The sequence below is a fragment of the Oncorhynchus kisutch genome, linkage group LG11, assembly GCF_002021735.2.
Source record: "Oncorhynchus kisutch isolate 150728-3 linkage group LG11, Okis_V2, whole genome shotgun sequence".
NCBI lineage: Eukaryota > Metazoa > Chordata > Actinopteri > Salmoniformes > Salmonidae > Oncorhynchus > Oncorhynchus kisutch.
In genome coordinates, this window is record NC_034184.2 from 59,233,756 (window position 1) to 59,256,174 (window position 22,419).

The following is a 22,419-nucleotide window of genomic DNA, read 5'->3' on the forward strand; positions in this document are numbered from 1 at the left end:
CATGAGATATTTTTGGCCACCTGTGAGAGTAAATGTCATTATAGTTCATCATGGTACATTTTTACACTGCAAATTTATGTTTCATAAATGTTTTACATTTAATAACATTATTATAACAAAGTGATAACTCTCCCAACATTGGTATATGCACAGGCACTTAAATAGTCTTGTGTAAGCCTCATAAACGCTACAAACGTGTCAGTGCTCAACCTTAACCTGTGATGACAATACAAAACAGCATGAACCAGAATGACATTTACATTCACGGGTGGTCCCCCCCAAAAAAACTATTTGAAAGCCACTCCCCTACTTAGCCATGTCTCAAGTCTTCTCATCTCATCTGACCCGGTGGGTCAAAGCTTCTTATCCCTGCATCAATAACCCAACAACCCAACTAAGTGACTCAACAGGCTGGGTCAAAATAACCCAACGTTTGTCCAAGATTTACCCAAATGAGTTTGTCTTTAACTAAGCATTTTATTAGAGTGTGAGAAAGGGAGAGATGGGTATATGAAGGGGGAGAAGATGGAAGCGGTGAGGTGAGGAAAGGATAAGAAAGGAAAGGAATGATAGGAAGAGGAGGGTGAGGTACTGTCTGGATGAAACGGATTGTGAAGAGGGGATCTGCTAATACTCTTAAACTCCAGACATGTTCCAGCACAACTTTAAAACTCATCATATTGTACTAAGCTACACCATGAATAAGGAAAACTGAACATTTGAGGTTGGAGCTACTGTGGACCATCATGAAAGCTGGAAATTAGAATTCTTTCAATTCATGTTCTTATTTTTTACAGTCAACGAGCTCAATATACTAATAAATGATGATGTGTTCCTGTCATGTGTAGATTACTCAGTTAACAACAATAGCACCAACAACAAATATGTATCCCAAATGGGACCCTATATAGTGTGCTACTTTTGACCAGAACTGTATCGGTCCTGTTCAAAAGTAGTGCAGTAAATAGGGAATAGAGTGCCATTTGGGGTGCACACACAGTCTCCTGGTGGTACTTCTATCAACCTGTGTTCTCTCACCTCTCTCTCGTCGACTCGCCCCCCCTTGCCTCTCCCCCTCCCCTGCTTTTCAGGGGCTAGGATGGGGTGGTAGGGGGTATGCTGTGGGTTGGATTGGGGTTAGAGAGAGGAGGGTGGAGGTATTAGCCAGATCTCGGAGCAGACGCCTTGTTTTTGAGACTGAGCCTGGAGATCAGTCAGCCTTGAATGGGCCAAGCCTCGGTGTGGTTTGTAACAGCAAACTGTGGGATTAAGAGAGAAAGTTCCAGCACACCCCCACCCTTTTATACCCCCTCCCTTCATCTCTTGAGTCCTCTCTCCACTCTAAAAATGTGTGTCTCAGTAGGACAACCCAGCAGGAAGTCATCCACGTGTTTTCCTTTAGCCTCTCTCTCTCTCTCTCTCTCTCTCTCTCTCTCTCTCTTCCTCTCTCTCTCTCTCTTCCTCTCTCTCTCTCTCTTTCTCTCTCTCTCTCTCTCTCTCTCTCTCTCTCTCTCTCTCTCTCTCTCTCTCAATTCTGGAAAGTGGCAAGAGGTTACACAAACCTTATTCAAGAGGGCAGACAGACACAGTCCCGCACATATCCAAGTTGAACAATGGCTGTTTGCTGAGGGAGGGGGAGAGTGGGGCCAGCATTAACACACAGCCCAGGAAGTGTCGAAGCGAGGGAACGAGGGAGGGGAGAGAAAGAAAGAGGGAGGGAGGAACAGTGGAAGTGTGTAGACAGAGCCACACGGAGAAGGAAATGTTTTCTACTGCAGAGTGTGTGTGTGTCTTTTTGTCTGTGTGAGGTTCGCTGCTCCCATACGGTTGTCCCGTTTGCTTTCAGACGTTTGACAGAGCACCAGAGAGGGAGGGTGAGTAGCTTCATCTCTATATGTGCACGCAGCGCACACACACGTATTCACCCGCACACACACTCACACACACACTCGCTTACACACATAGCTCACAGACAGACCAGTGTAAGAGGTGGACAACCTGACAAGTTCCGGGCTTGTGTGACTTTACTTAAGCTGTTCTGTACTTCTGCTACTTTCCTGATTGTCATTTCCAGCGGATTTTGCATTGTGATATGTTTCTAACTCCTCCACATTGTTGAAAAATAATCCTTTGAATGTTGCCTTAATTTAGAAATGCTTCATGAGCTTTAGTTTTAACCGTCTCACCCCATCACAACCCAAAATATATATGTGTTTTTCCCTCTGTTTGCAAGAGACTGTTGTCTGTTTCTGTTGTGTGGTGCTATGGAATATAGGCAATCGTTAGCTGTGTGAAGTTGGTGGGGAAGTCGGAGGGAGTATCACGTGTATGTATCTGTGTGTGTCTAATGAGACTGATGGTGAAGGAGTGTTTTGTGGTCATACAAACGAGAGAGGCTGAAGTTGACATGTATTGTAGGCGATGTTACGTCACGGTCGCTTGATCAACACTGCCCTCAAGCTCACCCACTCTCCCTCCTTTCCTCCCTCCCTCCCTCCCTCTTTTCAAATCATAGCCGATCTGGAAACTTTGTGAACAGCTTCTGCATTGTATTAGTTTTCATTTAGATTTTCTTATGCTTCTCAGCTGCTTTTTCAAGATCCCTTCGGAGAGATATTCCTTATTCTTTATTAGGAAGATGTGGATAATTGTGTGTGAGATTTATTTAGATTTTGACCATGTCTGGGAATGCTGCTGGCTCTCTGGATCAAATAAGCTTTTGAAGCCCCGTTGGGGAAATGGGTTGCACTCTTATTTTCAAAGTGAACGTCGGTGTCACTGTGCAACTTCAAAAGACGTCATTCTAGCCGCACGTCACGTTGATCTGCTACAGTGTAATGCTTGATGTGCTGTGATAAACGGGAGCTATTTGTTGGTGGGGTAGAGCATGTCAGTATTGCTGTCGTTTCGCAGATGCTCTTATCCAGAGCAATTAGGGTTAAGTGCCTTGCTCAAGGGCACACACCGGTAGATTTGTTTACCTGGGCGGCTCAGGCATTCAAACCAGCAACCTTTCGGTTTTAGGCCTACCATAGCATTTGCTTTAACTGGCGTGTTATGTCCAGTATTTTTGCTGTGGGTTTGAAAAGCAGAAGCCTATTTTCCAGGCTGGCTTCGTGATACCTAGGGACTTTTTTTGAGTTTTCCACAAGTTTAAGTAGATTCGCATCTGGAGTTGTTGGGCCGCTCGCCCAAGCAGAACCCTTACGGAATATCAAAGTTTTTCACAGGCATTTACACGTAAATGTTTGATCTGAATCGCACTTCAAAATCAAAGTCTACACAGTAAAATCTGTTTTTTTCCTCCCTTTCTTTCGGTTATTTCGGTAAATGACCATGATGCACCATAATGAAGCTGGACCTTCTGTTTGGATGAAGTAATCGAATAAAACTGATTGGCAAAGCATCACTCTACTAGGTTTCTTGATAACCTCTTTCTCTTTTAGTGCCGTTGTTTTTCTACTGCTTTAGAGGCGACAGATTCAGAACCAACGACTGTTTTGTTCATCGGGCAAGTTGAATTCGCTAAATATGTCTTTCTCTAAAAACAATAAATTACATTTTAGAATTCGGACAGGTAACCGATAGAGATTTGTCAAAATAGACTGAAAACGCGGACTGAACGTCTTCTGATTGCAATACGTTCCATACACTTTCTGTTTGAATATGCTGAAACGTTGCCTGTGGTGAGATGTGAGATTTGTTCCATCTTTCTCAGCAGTGCGTTTATCAAGCCCCGACTCCCCGTGGGCAGGGTCGGTAAACACATCGGAGAGGAATGTCAGCTCGCAAAGACAGATGAGCTTGGACCCCATCCCAAACCCCGTCCTTCATCTTACTGCTGTCTGCTGCCAGACGATGCTAAATTTGCTGCAGTCTCACAGGTTTACTCTTGCCCGCTCTTTGCTGATGCTGCAGATTGATACCCATTTATTCAAAGGAAAACAGCAGGTGAAAACTTGTATTAGGTCTAATGCAAGGCGTTTGCTGTCTGTTGAACCCTGTCAAGCTATTTGTTTAAGTGCTAGCATAGGGAATGGCAGTGATTTTGGTAGTAACATACGTCCACAAGCAGAAACACAATCATGGCCGCCTCACACCAGATGTCTGCCCCTTTATGATATTATGATGCGAGTGTCATTCCTGACTGAATAAGTACTTGACCACGTGACTCTGCTCCATCAAGTGAAAGTCCCAGGGGTGCCTAACTTCACAGCCATGCCTTGGATCAAGCACCAAACTGGGTCATAGCTAGCAGCTGATGAGGTTCTGGGGTTATGGAGTTGGATGGCTGTCTAGAGGGATTACACTCTATGTAAACACACCTGGCCCAGCAGTATGTGGACCAGTAGGTTCTGACTAGGTGTTTCTCCACCACGCTGTCAGCAACGTCTGTCCTCATTGGGCCATCAGCCAACATAGTCAGTCATGTCGGATCTCGTTGGGATTTGAGGCTTGATCAAACCCTGTAAGAGGACTTCTCATATCAGGTCATATTTGGAGTTGGAGCGTTGGATAAGATAAAACGCTTCCCTGGGATAAAGTTATTGGAGGTGTGTGTGTGTGTGTGGTTCTTGCAGGAGTGTGTGTGTAGCAGGGGGTGTAGCGCCTTCCTCCTCCAGAATTCTCCGCAAGCATCCCAGGGTGGTTTAGCTTCAATCAACCAATGAATCTGTCAATGTAATTGCCACCACTGAAGACTTTAAGATGATGCCCCAAAGGCTAAGCACTTTTAGGAGAACCTCGACCCGAAGATAGGCAGTAGGCAACCACAGGTAGATCTAAGTGGCGGATTCATATCTTGTTAGGAGGAGATTTTGGAGTTGGGTTACTACATCACGTCATCTGATGTTCAGACTGGGAGGTGTCCTTTTTTGGCAAAAACAGAGTTTGTATAATTGCGGTGGATATGATAAGGGATTATCTCCTTCTTAATCTCATATTACATGAATTGACTTCTCCCAAACTGCTTAGTGACCTCATCGTGAACCAAATCATTTCATTAATGAAGGTGGAGGATAGTTTGAAACGTTGTTTCCTTTTTGCGCAAAATGGAGGGTAAACACTTCATTAGCTGCAGGAGGAGTGAATTTTGAGAAAACGTTGCGATGTTTGAGAGCACCTTATCGGTCCACACTTACAACGAACCCAAGATAAGCCCGTACCCATTTCACAAATAGTCCAAGGGGTTTGCGTTCCTCTTGGATGCAGTTGAAATAGCTCTGTCAGCTCGTAATGGCCACATTTTAATGACTCGTGCCAGGAAACTGACAGGCCAGCAGAAAATGGTGTTGGAGAGTCTTATAGTTCAACTAATAATGATTTTTATCATCACATAGCATTTTCCCTCTTTACCTTAACCCTTTATTAGTAATTCAACATCCTGCCAAATACAATAATCCTTGGAATGAAAATGAGTTTGACTGAAGCTGTTATTTTAAATGCTGAAAAAGCTTACACAAACATGATGAGATACACAGTGGAGTTCTATACTGGTAATGTACTGTGGTTAAGAAACAGTTTTAATTGGACAGGAGAGAAGGAAACAGGACTGGCATGAAGACAGCCATATTTGTTTGACTGATGGTCGTTTTCTCTCTCTTTCAAAATGTCATTAGTTATTTCCAGTGTATGTATTTATGTAATTATTAATAATAATTTATTTTTTGGTAACTTTAGTCTTCCACACACTTTTGTCATTCTGCTGTTGGAATATGGTGGAGAATTCCGTATGGCATCAGCATTTAAAGGTGTTTATAGGAGCCTATATGCTGGATATGACAGGGATTATTCATATATGAAAAATGCAGTTCTTATTCTATGGTGGTGTGGGCTGGGCTATAAGCAAATGGAAAATCTGCCAAGATATGAAATTTGTGTTTTAGGATGGCGCAGTGCAGAGAGCAGCCCTCTATAAGAGAGTAAGTAAATGTGGCTCATCCAGAGAATGGATTGGAGTTGGATCATACTGGACCAGCATCAACTGTTGGCTTGAATTCTTTAATTGGTTATTTATTAGTTAAATTTAAATAAAAAATAATGATTAATCATTGTCAATGTCTTTGAATACATGCTCGTCAAACACCCCCCCCCACACACACACACACACACACACACACACACACACACACACACACACACACACACACACATGTAACAGTATAATTTTAAACCGTCCCCTCACCCATACTCGGGCTCGAACCAGGGACCCTCTGCACACATCAACAACAGTCACCCACGAAGCATCGTTACCCATCACTCCCCAAAAGCCGCGGCCCTTGCAGAGCAAGGGGAACTACTACTTCAAGGTCTCAGAGCAAGTGACGTCACCGATTTAAACGCTATTTAGCGCACACCGCTAACTAAGCTAGCCGTTTCACATCCGTTACACTCACCCCCCTTTGATCTCCTCCTTTTCCGCGGCAACCAGTGATCCGGGTCACGGCACCAATGTAACAGTATAATTTTAAACCGTCCCCTCGCCCATACTCGGGCTCGAACCAGGGACCCTCTGCACACATCAACAACAGTCACCCACGAAGCATCGTTACCCATCGCTCCACAAAAGCCACGGCCCTTGCAGAGCAAGGGGAACTAATACTTCAAGGTCTCAGAGCAAGTGACGTCACCGATTGAAACGCTATTTAGCGCACACCGCTAACTAAGCTAGCCGTTTCACATCCGTTACGCACACACACACACACACACACACACACACTCAACCTTATCCCCTCATCAAACTCCACCACAAGTAATTTGTTGACCCCCCCCCTCGCCTCCCGTCCTATCTCCTCCCCCTCCAGTAGGGGTAAGGCAAATATTTCTCCCCCCTCCAACAGAGAACACACACCAGCCTCCACTGACACTCTCGGCTTCTATTACCCACTTCACCCTCGCACTGTTTACATTCCATTGCAAACTTTGTCCTCTCCCCCCTCTGAGCAAAGTTTGGCTCAAGCACTGACACGGCTCTAACTCTAACTTTATAGACACGAGACCGGTCTGGTCTGGTCAGGTGTGTGTGAAAGGACACACTGTCTGAACACACAGAAACCAGTTGTCTGGATACATGTGTGATCCCTTTGTCCGTCGATCTACAGCTCTCTATATGCTCATAGGCAAATATACGGTCTCGAAAATAAAGGTGCAATTTGGAACCAAATAAGGTTCTTGAGAGCGATGCCATAGGAGAACCATTTTAAAGTCTCTGAAGAACCATAAATGGGATAGTTCTTTAAAGAACCATACAAAAACCTAACCAGAAATGTTTTTGACCCTCCAGGACCGGAATTGAATAGCCCTGCTGTAGGGTTTTAAGCTTTAATTGATTATTTCCCAGGGTGCCTTTCGATTGAAGTTACCGGTTCCATCGAAGGCTGTGTTTGCTAGCAAAGGAGACATGTTTGTTGCATTCATTAATGTACAGACCTGAGGCCTTCACCAAGGCAGATCCACAGTAAATGTTTTGTCATTCAAATGTAAATATTTAAGACAATTCATATTTCACAAGGCCTTCTTTAGTTTTAAAGAGTTTTATTTCAGTGGCGTGAAGCTCATAGTTTACAGGCCACATTAGGCCTGCAAGTCTCATTATGATGGCATGCAAAGTGGTGTGTAATTCCTATTGGAATCCAGCTAGAGTGGGGATAAATGTGAATGTTTTTATTCACCTGCAACCTGCGCTCAGAATGACTGCCAGGATTGGGAAGATTAAGATATGAGAGTATTTGAAACATCTGGTGCAATAAATCCAAGTAAAAGATGGCTATAGTTTAGAAAAATGTATGATATTTATATTTGAGTAGAATAAGGTTAATTCATCAATCAATGCACATGCAAAAACAGATATTGAAACAATTGGTAGTTACAGTCTCGTCCCATTTCTGCAACTCCTGTACGGACTCGGGAGAGGCGAAGGTCGAGAGCCATGCGTTCTCCCCGAAACACGACCGTGCCAAGCCGCACTGCTTCTTGACACACTGCTCGTTTAACCCGGAAGCCAGCCGCACCAATGTGTCGGAGGAAACACCGTACAACTGGTGACCGAAGTCAGCTTGCAGGTGCCCGACCCGCCACAAGGAATCCGGGCTGTAGTGACACCTCAAGCACTGCGATGGAGTGCCTTAGACCGCTGAATCACTCGGGAGGCCCCCTCATAGATACAGATGAAACGAGCTGAAGAGCGTCCCTATGATAACCAGAATGAGTGTCTAATTAATGAGCTGGTGAACATTGTGATAAGCCCTTGATGTGCCCTTCCCATTATGGTGGTTTAATTGGACATCTATTTGCCTTCGCTTCTTTCCATCCTTGTTTCGAGTATTTACCTCTGTCTAAAATGGCAGCCTATTCCCTTTATAGTGTCCTACTGTTGACCAGGGCCCAAAATGTTATCGGGAATATGCTGCCATTTGGGACACAAGCGTTCTGTTTCTGAGAACTGGGGAGCTGCATCTGCTCTTATGAAGTTGTTAATTAAGATAAGTCTTTAGTTCGACGTTTGGGTATTAAACGTCAGCTAATCCGAATAAATACAGTATGGATGAAATTCTGCCACCGTAAATCGTTTTTCAGAAAAATACCTCAGATGTTGTCTTTTCATGTTGTACTCTGTCCTCGTCAGTGATCATACGCTAATAACTCATTATCACAGTGGTATTTATAATTACCCTGACAGGCCTCCATGGCTCCATCGCAAATGGCACCCTATGGGCCCTGCTCAAAAGTAGTGCACTATATAGGGAATTGACTGCTATTTGGGAAGCACCCCATATTACACTCTCCGCTCTTCTTGAAAGCGTTTCCTGGGCTTACTGTTTACATTGCTGCCGCCATAGCATGAAATACACAGGAAGTTAGTGTAATGCTGGGTTATTCTGGGGCTTTTCAGCTACCTGACTTACTCAGAGAGTTGGAGGAAACTGGCCCACTGTCTCTCTTTTGGGGTTGTTAGCCTTTTTATGACAACACTCAACGCCTGCGTCACAAATGGCACCCTATTCTCTATATAGTGCACTACTTTTGACCAGAGCCCTATGGCTCTCCCTAAAAATTGCAATATCGAGTCTTGTCCATATAAACATAAATATAGCTTCAGATGAAGAGTGAGAGTGATATGTTGAATGTTTATTTTTTATGTACAGTGTAGTGTGTAGATCAGTGAAGGCACAGCATCAATCCTGGAACATGGGGAATGGGATTGGGTTGGAGTGTGACAGAATTCCCAGCTCTGAATCAACAACTGTCCTCGAGAAATGGGTTTTGCCACATGATGATTTAGTCCATGACTTTAATATCGAAAAGTTATGCTCAAAATTATGGATATGACCTACAAAGCCAGACTGCAACTATCTACTTATAAATGCCTTTAATCCATCCTCTTCTGAGTAATTGCTCCACACTTTGAGGGTGATTGAGTTATATTTTGAAAGGTTAGGTTTAGATTTAGAGGTGAGAAAGTAGAGGCAGGAGTAGTGATAGGAAGTGAGGTATTATAAGGCTTGTCTGAGCCGTAACGCCCCATAGGGCAGGAGCCTCCTACTGTATGTTTCTGTAGCATGAGCCAGCATGATGTAAAAGTACACCCCCTGGACAGGACACAAGTATGTTTCAGAATCTGAAAGGAAGAGTTGATGTTTTTACCCACCTCTGGTGATACCCACAATGCACTGCACACACCCAGAATCTTCCTCTACCCAGGGCTGCCTTCTGAGTTACGCAACCCCGTCGTGTAAGTGCAGTATTTTCTTCCTCTATTCCCCACTCATAACTTCCAAACCGTTTTCCATTGTTTTGCTGATGTTCGGTCGGGGTGAAGATCTTTCAAGAGACTTTGTGAAGTCGGATGACATTTTCTGCTTTCAACTCGCTGTGTGAATTGAATTTGGGAAAGGTTTGTTTCTCATATTGAAGATCTCATTTTGTCAGATCTCAGCAGGACCGCTAAGGCTCCGGGAATAATAAAAAGTGGCTTAAATTAAATCCATTTACCTAGATCAAATATTGTATTTGATATCAAACGGAGAGTGTGGAAATCTGTAGATATTGAAGAAATAAAAGTATCATCCAGGCTAAAGTCAGATTCTGAAAAAAGCTTGGCTTAGATTTGTCCTTAACTTTCTGAGCTCACTTCCCCTAGTAAAATACTTTGCTGAGAGATGTGACCATACACTGAAAAACATTTAGGTTATTTAATGGTTCTTCCTCAGCTTTTAAGGTTCCTTGGGGAACACTTGCCTGATAAAGAACCTTTGAGTTAAGTGTGGGGTTCTTGAGAATTCGAAAAGGTTATTGAAATGTAAATGCAGTCTGCGGATGTGTCCCTTTCATAGCACACAACAAATTGGCCAGTGTTATCTAGTGTTGATTTCTCAATGTAGCATTTCTAGTGTTGATTCAATAGTTAAATTAACACTGTAAATAGTTAAATTAACACTGCAAAGAGTTCAATTGACACTCAGGGGTGTAAAACCACTTCAGTGTGGTGTTATTAACCAGAGTTGAACCAAAACCACGACCATCATTATCATATTTCTCAGCGTGCTCTATTGCAGGCTGATTTATAGAATTGTTTGCTTCAATATCTATGTACTTGCGTGTACTTTGATTGAATCATTAATCTTATTCTACTCAAATATAAATATCATACATTTTTCTAAACTATTTCAATCAGTTACTTGTACTCGTTGCACCCTTTGCTGAAAGTGTTGTTCCAGTTTAGATGTTTAAAGTAGTCTCACATCAGTCTTCCCAACACTGGCAGTCATTCTGAATGTTGTGGATGGTTAAATGTACTATGAGGCCACTCTGTTAGTGTAAAACTAGACCCTCAAAAGAAGGCTTCATGAAAGATGTATTAACGTCAAACTACTTTAATGACAATGTTCACTTATGAACTCACTTGGTGAAGGCCACTGGGCTGAAAATGAATGAATGCAACAACCATGTCTCTGTCACTAGCAAACACAGCCATGGGTGGTACTTGTAACTCTAAAATTCACCCAAAAGGCACCCTGGGAAATATGCAAACAAGGCTTCTCACCCTACAGCAGGGATGTTCAATTCTGGTCCTGAAGGGTCGAAACATTTCTGGTTTTGGAGACCCTAAAATTGGTCAACTATGGCATCGCTTTCAATAACCTTTTTTGTTTCCAACTTGCACTTACATTTTTAAGAGTGTAGGCTGATGCTTAATTCCCACTTGTTTCTATCTATCCTCCTAAGATATTCCTCTCAGCTTGCACCTTGAAAGTCAAGGCCACAGAAAATTCCAGAGAATTGCAACCCTTTCCATTGGTTTGTATAATGGCAGGAAGAGAGGAAGTGGCTCCAAAAAACGTAAACAGTCCATCCAAGTGTTGCACAGAGATACAGACAGAGAGAGAGAGAGAGAGAGAGAGAGAGAGAGAGAGAGAGAGAGAGGTCTCTAAGGTTCATTCCTCCTGCCTTTTCTCTTGCGTCTCTCAAGGCTTTTGTTCGAAGTTTCCTTCCCTTCCCATCTGCTTTTCCTCCCAGGAGTTCTATGTCCTTCCCACCAGAAGCACAACAACAATGCCCTGCTTCGTTTTCACCACTGCGGTCATGGTCCTAGACCACTGGAGCCACTGGGCTAGAGCACATGCTAAAGCCATTAGGAGGTGGATGACCACAGCCCAACCACAAATGGACCGCAAATAACATCTCATTCTCTCAGGTTGAACCCTAGGGAACTGAAGAACTGTTGAACTGTATTAGCTGATGGCATCGGGAGAGAAAATACTTCCTTAGGAACAGTACTGTAGTGTGTGTGTGTGTGTGTGTGTGTGTGTTTGTGCATGCGTGCGTTGTTGTATGCTTGTGCGTACACGTGTGTGTGTGTCTGACACAGATATCCCAGACTCTGACCTCACCGAAACAAAACTATGGAACTATGGATCCACCCAAGGTGGGGACTGTTTTGGCGTTTGCACTGATGAAAACTTGACTGCGTCATTGTCTATCCACTCCCTAGACACCCACCCAACCAAACGACTATATCTATTTTAATGACCGTTTGAATGGGAAGCAGAGACAATCTGAGTCTATCTGACTCTTATTCTATGAGCAGAAATGAAGTTATGAATCAGTATTAACCTCTGTCAGTTTGAAATGAACTCCTGCTATAACCAGCAGCCACTCAATATCTATTAGTGGCTGACATATGGATGGCAGGCACGGGCTAGAGACTGGGCTTTGATGGACTTAGACAATGTCTGCCTCCCAAGTCACACCCTTATTCCGTTACATAGAGGCAATGCGTTGCCATTTGGGAGGCAACCTCTGCCAGCATGGTGATCATGATGAAAAGCTCTCTGTGGAGAAGCAGAATGACTTTAATTACAGACACTTTCTCAATCTACATTTATAGACTGTCTTCCTCCCAAGTATTGATGAGACCCAGTTAGAAGAACTCGATATAACTATATCATTCAGGGCCTGTATCCACCAAGCATCTCAGACTGAGTGCTGATCTACAATTGGTTTTGCCTTTCACACCACGTGCACACACACACACACACACACACACACAAATCGCATATGGCTGTCCATCCCCCAAAAATGAAATAAATAAATAAAATTGGAATGAAAAGGCCAGGGGATACAAGCGCTAGGTGCCCACTGCCCAGTCTCTACTCAGAAGGCCACTGTGTGTGTGTTTGTGTGTGTGTGTGTGTGTGTGTGTGTGTGTGTGCGTGCGTGCATGTGTGTGCGTGTGTGCGTGCAAGTTTGTCTGTTTGCTATAGCCCTGTGAGGTAGAGACCCGACTGCTGATCTTGGGACATAATCAGGAGCCAACCATCTGTGGTTGCCAGGGTTTCCTCTCCCTGCCTCAGCCTGCGGAAGAGACTTATGATCTGTGAACCATATTTTAATGAAACCTCCATAAGAGAGATGGACAGCCAGGGGACTTAATCGATCTGACACCCCTGCTGTGTCATCCTTCTCTTGGCATGGGAGAGGAAATGTGCTGGGTGGATAAATGGTACGGCTTGGGTCCTGCATTTCAAAGGGCTAATAAACACCCAATGAGCTGGGAAGAGATTTGAAGAAGTGTCTGGAAGAGAAATGAGGGAGAGGAGAAGAGGGGTGCTTCTGCTCAGCCCCAGAGTCTGTGAGCGTGACGGCCCTCCCAGCATTACATCACTGACATGCTTCAGCACTGATGACATCGTCTAACTGGGAGGGGCTCTGCGATTGGATGATGTCATCAGGAGCCAATCAGATCGCTGCTATCCGGGGTACGGTCGGCTAGCCACTGTGCCCACAGTTCTGAAGCAGTTAGAATCACCCATCTCTTTCTCTCACTCTCACTCTCACTTTCTCTCTCTCTCTCTCTCTCTCTCCCTCTCTCTCTCTCTCTCTCTCTCTCTCTCTCTCTCCCCCCCCCTCTCTCTCTCACAAGCTTCAGCCTTTTGTCTTTTTTGCCTCTGCTATTTTTAGTCTCTATCCAAACAAGTGGGCTTATTTTAGACCCCCTAGCTGCCTCTAGCCTGTTGCCAAGAGTGTAACTGTAGCCTCCCCTCACCAACTGAGCATACAATGCTGTAAATATGTCTCAGAGGATTAGCATTTAGCTAATTTAATAACACGAAGCAAGAATATGTTGCTCTGTGCACACAAACAGGCCTGGACTTGGGTCTTTTTACACCTCACTAAGTTCAATGCTGAGGAGCCTGCCTATTGAGACCCTAATGTTATCATGGATCTGAGTTACATAGACCAACGTCGTGAAGAGCTGCAGTATTTCTTGAATGGTGGGTTGAGTCTTTTTCCTGTGCCCTGAGCCTGCAGGGTCCTAGAGAGATGGTGGATCAAAAAGATGAGTCACAAGATAAAACGTTTAGGGAACACTTTACATTTAGGTAGACTTTATAAAGGGTGCCTTATTGTAAAGTGTTCCCAACGTTTATATGAAGTATCTCTCTGACACGCCTATGTCCCTAACACTGGGGGGCACTACCCATATAGGAGTACCTGTCATTGCTCAGCGGCGTAAAATCAGTCATTGCCACTGCAGCAGTGTGGTGAGCCATTAACTCCCGTTCATTCCTCTCCCTCTCTTCCTCTCTCTCTCCCTTCGTACATCACACGATCTCATTCCTCTCCCTCTCTTCCTCTCTCTCTCCCTTCTTACATCACACAATCTCATTCCTCTCCCTCTCTTCCTCTCTCTCTCCCTTCTTACATCACACAATCTCATTCCTCTCCCTCTCTTCCTCTCTCTCTCCCTTCGTACATCACACGATCTCATTCCTCTTCCTCTCTCTCTCCCTTCGTACATCACACGATCTCATTCCTCTCCCTCTCTTCCTCTCTCTCTCCCTTCGTACATCACACGATCTCATTCCTCTTCCTCTCTCTCTCCCTTCGTACATCACACGATCTCATTCCTCTCCCTCTCTTCCTCTCTCTCTCCCTTCGTACATCACACAATCTCATTCCTCTCCCTCGCTTCCTCTCTCTCTCCCTTCGTACATCACACTATCTCATTCCTCTCCCTCTCTTCCTCTCTTTCTCCCTTCGTACATCACACGATCTCATTCCTCTCCCTCTCTTCCTCTCGCTCTCCCTTCGTACATCACACGATCTCATTCCTCTCCCCCTCTTCCTCTCTTTCTCCCTTCGTACATCACACGATCTCATTCCTCTCCCTCTCTTCCTCTCTCTCTCCCTTCGTACATCACACGATCTCATTCCTCTCCCTCTCTTCCTCTCTTTCTCCCTTCGTACATCACACGATCTCATTCCTCTCCCTCTCTTCCTCTCTTTCTCCCTTCGTACATCACACGATCTCATTCCTCTCCCTCTCTTCCTCTCTCTCTCCCTTCGTACATCACACGATCTCATTCCTCTCCCTCTCTTCCTCTCTTTCTCCCTTTGTACATCACACGATCTCATTCCTCTCCCTCTCTTCCTCTCTCTCTCCCTTCATACATCACACGATCTCATTCCTGCTTGGCTGTGGATTCTGCCTGTGTCCCAAATGGCTATTCCCTTATTCACACTCTTGGCACATTTTTTTCCATCTAGAACTTAAAAGGTTTCTTTGGCTGTCCCGATAGGAGAACCTGTTGAAGAACCCTTTTTGGTGTCCACAGAGGGTTCTACATGGAACCCAAAAGAGTTCTACATGGAACCAAAATGGGTTCTACCTGGAACCAAAAAGGGTTCTCCTATTGGGACAGCCAAATAACCCTTTTAGAATCCTTTTTTTCTAAGAGTGTAGTGCAAGGGTATCAGACCCATTGCACGGAGGGTCAAGTGTCTGCGCGTTTTAGATTTTTCCTTTCAATTAAGACCTAGACAACCAGGTGAGGGGAGTTCCTTACTAATTAGTGACCTTAATTCATTAAACAAGTACAAGGGTGGTGCGAAAACCCGCTGACACTTGGCCCTCTGTGGAATGAGTTTGACACATGTGGCGTAGTGGAATAAATAAGTGGGTAACACTTTACTTGACACCAACAGTCATAACCATGTCATAATATGTCATAACAGCTGACATAACTGTCATGACACACATATTTAGACCTGTTGTGACATACAGTATATTGCATTATTTTATGACTGGTTATGACACCTACATACAGTGCATTCGGAAAGTATTCAGACCCCTTAACTTTTTCCTAAATTTGTTACATTACAGCCTTATTCTAAAATTGATTAAATCGTTTCCCCCCCCTCATCAATCTACTCACAATACCTCATAATGACAAAGCAAAAACAGGTTTTTAGAATATGTTGCAAAAGTATTCAAAAGCAAAACGGAAATATCACATTTACATAAGTATTCAGACCCTTTATTCAGTACTTTGTTGAACACCTTTGGCAGTGATTACAGCCTTGAGTTTTCTTGGGTATGACGCTACAAGCTTGGTACACCTGTATTTGGGGAGTTTTCTCATTATTTTCTGCAGATCCTCTCAAGCTCTGTCAAGTTGGATGGGGAGCGTCGCTGCACAGCTATTATCAGGTCTCTCCAGAGATGTTAGATCGGGTTCAAGTCCGGGGTCTGGCTGAGCCACTCAAGGACATTCAGAGACAAGTCCCGAAGCCACTCCTGTGTTGTCTTGGCTGTGTGCTTAGGGTCGTTGTCCTGTTGGAAGATGAACCTTCGCCCCAGCCTGAGTTCCTGAACTCACTGGAGCAGTTTTTTTTATCAAGGATCTCTCTGTACTCTGCTCCGTTCATCTTTCCCTCAATTTTGACAAGTCTCCCAGTCCCTGCCGCTGAAAAACATCCCCGCAAAATGATACTGTCACCCCAATGCTTCACCGTAGGGATGGTGCCAGGTTTCCATCAGATGTGACTGTAACGGCGTTCTTCGTTTGTTGAAAGAGAGGACCGAAATGCAGCGTGGTGGTTACTCATGTCTTTAATGAATGAAATGACGATACATGAAATAACTGAATAAATACAAAAAAACAACAAACGGAACGTGAAACTTATTACAGCCTATCTGGTGAAACTACACAGAGACAGGAACAATCACCCACGAAATACAAAGTGAAACTCAGGCTACCTAAATACGGTTCCCAATCAGAGACAACGTGAATCACCTGACTCCTGATTGAGAACCGCCTCAGGCAGCCAAGCCTATACAACACCCCTAATCAACCGCGATCCCAAATACTACAAACCCCAATACGAAATACAATAACATAAACCCCTGTCACACCCTGGCCTGACCAAAATATATAACGAAAACACAAAACACTATGACCAAGGCGTGACAGTGACGCTTGGCATTCAGTCCAAAGAGTTCAATCTTAGTTTCAGGGTCTGAAGCTTTCCGGTAAATTTCCAGAATTGTTGCAGAATTTTTCCATGGGAAGTTAAGCCCGGGAGTTTTGCTTAAATTCATAAAAAAAATATAGCTTATAACAATGAACCTTTTTTTTGTGGGATACACGTCAGGCAATTCTAGGTCTTGTAGCATATCTTTGTTAAACTATCCCCAATTCAATTGAATTGCAACCCTCTGCATGCACAGTGCATTCTTCCATCACATGTACAGCTGGTTCTCAAGATCTTGCACACTGATGAGATGCTATTGAGCCCATTCCACTACACTGTCTGAGCCAAGGACTACATGCTTTCTGGTTAGTTTGAACAATTTCTGCTAGTTAGTTTTTCTAACCATGTGGGTTTAAGCTTGCTTGAGCCTGCTAACTGAGGAGTGTTAATTCACCTGTTTCAAAACATGTTTCATTTAAAACATTTATTTTACAAAGGAGTTGTTTAATCTAACTGCTTAACTATTTATCTGTGCATGGAATCGTGTTTGTTGCTTTTTCTTTACACATTTTCCCCCTAATCTTTACAGGAAAATGCCACAGGCACTATCTGCTGTGTGGAGACATTTCACTGCAGATAATGTAGAAGGAAAAGCTGTATATATTTTCAAATACTGTACCAAATCATATGTGAAGAATGCAACAAAGATGCAGAATCATCTGGCCAAGTGCATAAAGTTCCCTCAGCGCTCACCACAAGAAACCTCTGACAAAAGTCCCTCTACTTCTATTCGAGATGAAAATTATGAATCAGACACCTTATCGATAGCAACAGCTCATGGTCCTCCTGGAATCAGAAGTTTTTTTTGACTCAATGGAGGAACGTAGTCAAAGAAATGCTGATGAATGTCTTGCTTGAGCTGTGTATGCAACTGGTTCACCTTTGATGCTCACAGGCAATGTGTATTGGAAGAGATTTGTGAATGTTCTTCGCCCAGCATACACCCCTCCAACCAGACATGCTTTATCTACTCATTTGCTGGATGCAGAGTTCAACAGAGTTAGAGTGAAGGTCAAACAAATCATAGAGAAAGCAAACTGAATTGCAATCATCTCTGATGGTTGGTTGAATATTCATGGGCAAGGAATAATTAACTACATAATCTCTTCCCCTCAACCAGTATTCTACAAGAGCACAGACACAAGGGACAACAGACACACCAGTCTCTACATTGCAGATGAGCTGAAGGCAGTCATCAATGACCTTGAACCAAAGAAGGTATTTGCACTGGTGACAGACAATGCTGCGAACATGAAGGCTGCTTGGTCTAAAGTGGAGGAGTCCTACCCTCACATCACACCCATTGGCTGTGCTGCTCACGCATTGAATCTCAAGTACAAGTACATCATGGCACTGAAAACAATGGATACACTCTACAAGAGAGCCAAGGAAATGGTTAGGTATGTGAAGGGTCATCAAATTACAGCAGCAATCTACCTCACCAAGCAAAGTGAGAAGAATAAGAGCACCACATTGAAGCTGCCCAGCAACACCAGTTGGGGGTGGTGTTGTCATCATGTTTGACAGTCTCCTGGAGGGGAAGGAGTCTCTCCAAGAAATGGCCATATCACAGTCTGCCGATATGGACAGCCCCATCAAGAGGATCCTTCTGGATGATGTATTTAGGGAGAGTGGTAAGCAGCCGGAAACTCCTGAAACCTATAGCAGTAGCCATTGCACGGATTGAGGGAGACAATGCCATCCTGTCTGATATTCAGACTCTGCTTGCAGATGTAAGTGAAGAAATCCGCAGTGCCCTGCCCACGTCAGTCTTGCTCCAAGCAGAGGTAACTGCAGTTCTGTAATACATCAAAAAACGTGAAGACTGAAGCCCATACACGCCTCAGCGTACATGTATGCCGGCAAGAGCATCCTGGCTGGTGCAGAGATCAACAAGGCCTATGGTGTCATTACTACCATGTCTCACCACCTTGGGCTGGATGAAGGCAAGGTTCTTGGCAGTCTGGCGAAGTACACTTCGCAGCAAGGACTTTGGGATGGAGATGCAATATGGCAGTCGTGCCAACATATCTCATCAGCCACCTGGTGGAAGGGACTTTGTGGATCTGAGGTTCTTTACCCTGTTGCCTCCATCATCCTCCAAATCCCACCAACATCAGCCGCCTCAGAACGCAACTGGTCCTTGTTTGGGAACACACACACAAAAGCATGCAACAAGCTGACCAATACAAGGGTTGAAAAATTGGCAAATTTGAGGCTTTTTGAGCCGGACAACGAGCCATCCTCAACAAGGTTGGAAAGTGACAGTGAAGATGAGGCCTCAGAGTCTGATGTTCAAGAGGTGGACATTGAAGAGGTCCAGGGAGAAGACATGGAAGCCTGAGAGGAGGACAACCAAAGCTTTAGTTTCTAGACAATCATTTTACAGATGTATGTTGAAAGCGTGTTTGGGAGATGTGATGGATGATTGGGGATCATTAAATATGCCTTTTCTTTTGTTGTTCAGTGAAATCCTCCCATGTAAAGAGTCAACTCATTTAATTAAAGTTCAATTTGTAACTAAATAGTTTATTTCTATTGGAAGGATTTCATCATTTGCAATTATGTCTACATATGATAAGGTAAAAGGTTTATGTTTCTGTCTCCATATGATATACCAAATATATCTAATGCAAAAAACATCTACATTTAAATGATATTAATATAAATGTTCATATATTTCCGTTAATTCCCAAATATTCCCTTTAATTCCCACGGAAAATTTCCACCTCTGAATATTCCCCAAAATGTGCAACCCCAGTTTCATCAGACCAGAGAATCTTGTTTGTCATGAGTCTGAGTCCTTTAGTCCTTTAGCTTTTGTTCTCTGACATGCCCTAACTGTGGTACCTTATATAGACAGGTGTGTGTCTTTCCAAATCATGTCCAATCAATTGTATTTACCACAGGTGGACTCCAATCAAGTTGTAGAAACAGCTCAACGTTGATCAATGGAAACGGGATGCACCTGAGCTCAATTTCGAGTCTCATAGCAAAAGGCCTGAGTACTTATGTATATACTGTTTTAGAGCTTTCATACATTTGCAAAAATGTCTAAAAACCTGTTTTCACTTTGTCATTATGGGGTATTGTTTGTAGATTGATGTGGATTTTTATTTATTTCATCCATTTTAGAATTAGGCGGTAACGTAACAAAATGTGGAGAAAGTCTGAATACTTTTCCTAATGCACTGTCAAAACCCACCGCACAAGGCAATACTGTCAACGGTATGTTTATGTCGTTACAGCGCACAAATTGATGTCAGACATGCACCTACCCCAATGCTCTGTCGCTAATAACTGGGATGAATGCAGGAGCAGGACCAGACTGATGTAAGGGCGTGTACGTGACAGTCCTATCTGGCTTATGTGGTGATAATGCTTCTTTTTCCTCCCCAATTTCGTGGTATCCATTTAGTAATTACAGTCTTGTCTCATAGCTGCAAATCCCGTACGGACTCGGGAGACGCGAAGGTTGAGAGCCGTGCGCCCCCCGAAACGCAACCCAACCAAGCCGCACTGCTTGCGCCGTCCCTTGGGGTCACCCAGTTGCGGCCGGCTGCGACAGAGCCTGGACTCGAACCCAGAATCTCTAGTGGCACAGCTAGCAATTTGACGCAGTGCCTTAGACCTCTGCGCCACTCGGAGGCCCCTGTCCTAATGCTTCTTGACAGTGTCATAAAGTGTATTTCCTTAGTCCAAGTAAATTGACACAGAATGGTCATACGGCTTCTTGACAGTGTCGTATAATGTATTTTATTGAAGTTATTTCAAATATGATTTAAAAAAAAAACATGACTAAGAATTAATTGTGACAACCACAAATGACTTAATAAACAAACCTTCAAACGGAACGTAACTTCTTGGCCGGGGAAAAAACGAATTTGAATAAATGTGGGTTTTGACACTTTTACGTAGGTGTCATAACCAGCCATAAAATAACACAATATATGTCACAACAGGTGTAAATATATGGGTTATGACAGTGTTACGACCATTTTATGGCAGCCTATGACAAGTCACGCCAGCTGTTATGACATGTTATGACATGGCTATGACCGTGTCGTAACATGTTATGACACTGGGTGTCAAGTCGAGTGTTACCAAGAAGGGTACCGTGTAGGTGTAGGGAATATGATGCCATTTGGGACGAAGCCTCTTGCTCTGCTGTGGTGAGCCAGTGAAAGTCTGTGGTGACTCCCGCTCTTTCCTTCTCTGTTGGGAACAAAGCTACCTTTTTTCCCCCCCTTCTATCATTTCGCCCTCTTTAGGCCTCTATCACTTACATAGAGGTTTTATGTGGTTGTGCGAATTGTGTACATGTTTCATGTTGATACTCTCTTGCATGGCCCACCTATGGGTTTTAGAAGGGACACAGGTTTTGTGATTTAGAACACCCACGCTTGCTGTGCTATTCAAGGTGTGTTTGGTTTCTCTAACCTTAGGCTGTTGTTGGTGGAGACTTTCACCCCCAAGGCTACAAATCAATGTCTCTGCAGGGAAGGGATTTAGTCAGGATACATGCCTGCACGTATGCCGAACCTCCAACCGACTAAAGTGCTTGTTTTATATAATCCTCAGTTTCACAACTCTGAATCCCATTTCGAATCACTGCGTTGATAGTTGTGGAATGTACTGGGGTGCGTTTACAGACCTGCCTCCTTCCATGTTTGAATAGTGCTCAGGAATCCCTCCTACTTGAGCTGGTCAGCCAACCACCACGCACACTCTCAGCCTCAGCCCCACCCTCAGCAGGTTTTACATGCTAAACAGTCCTCATCTCACCAGACCTGAACAACTCAGTGGCCTTGAGGTTAGAGTGTCTGCTGTAAGGTTAGAAGTTTGATCCCCAGCCGAGTCATACCAAAGACTGTTAAAATGGGACCTGGTGTGTCTCTGCTTGGCACTCAGCATTAAGGGGATAGATTTTGGGGTTTGGCCCTGCGATAAACTAGCGTCCTGTCCAAGGGGTTAACTTGTACATTAAGCTGCCTCACACTACAGAAACAGGAGCTAGGCTCAACGCCCTAAGAGCCGTTCCGGCTCACACTAGCCAGGGCTTGTGCAATGCTACTGACTTACTCACCAGACATAAACCTTATGGAGCTAAATCATTTCAGACCTTATGGAGCTTAATAACTTCAGTAAGCGCCAGCCAACTCACCAACAAACCCCTGCCTTTATATCATGTACAGTCCCATACAAATACCAGGATACATATAATGAATCGTTGCCGTTTTAGTGCACTTTGGTATTTATCAACTGTTCGACAGACAGACAGACAGACAGACAGACAGACAGACAGACAGAGACAGACAGACAGACAGACAGACAGACAGACAGACAGACAGACAGACAGACAGACAGACAGACAGACAGACAGACAGACAGACAGAGACAGACAGACAGACAGAGACAGACAGAGACAGACAGACAGGAGGGCAGACAGACAGACAGGAGGGCAGACAGACAGGCAGACAGACAGACTGACAGAGACAGACAGAGACAGACAGACAGACAGACGGGCAGACAGACAGACAGGAGGGCAGACAGACAGACAGGAGGGCAGACAGACAGGCAGACAGACAGACAGGAGGGCAGACA

At 44.1% G+C, this 22,419-nt stretch overlaps 1 protein-coding gene across 4 annotated transcripts in view; it reads left to right on the forward strand.

Moving 5' to 3' along the window:
• LOC109899508 (sickle tail protein homolog) overlaps nucleotides 1-22,419 on the forward strand; it is a 174,774-nt gene that overhangs the window by 56,467 nt on the left and 95,888 nt on the right. The window contains exon 1 of one of the 4 annotated variants that reach the window (XM_031835971.1): nucleotides 1,640-1,874. The exons of 2 other annotated variants lie outside the window; for them this stretch is intronic. The gene's annotated coding sequence lies outside the window, so the exon portion shown is untranslated. Of the gene's footprint in view, nucleotides 1-1,639; nucleotides 1,875-22,419 lie in introns of those variants that run through there. One more of the 4 variants, XM_031835972.1, reaches the window with a different exon arrangement.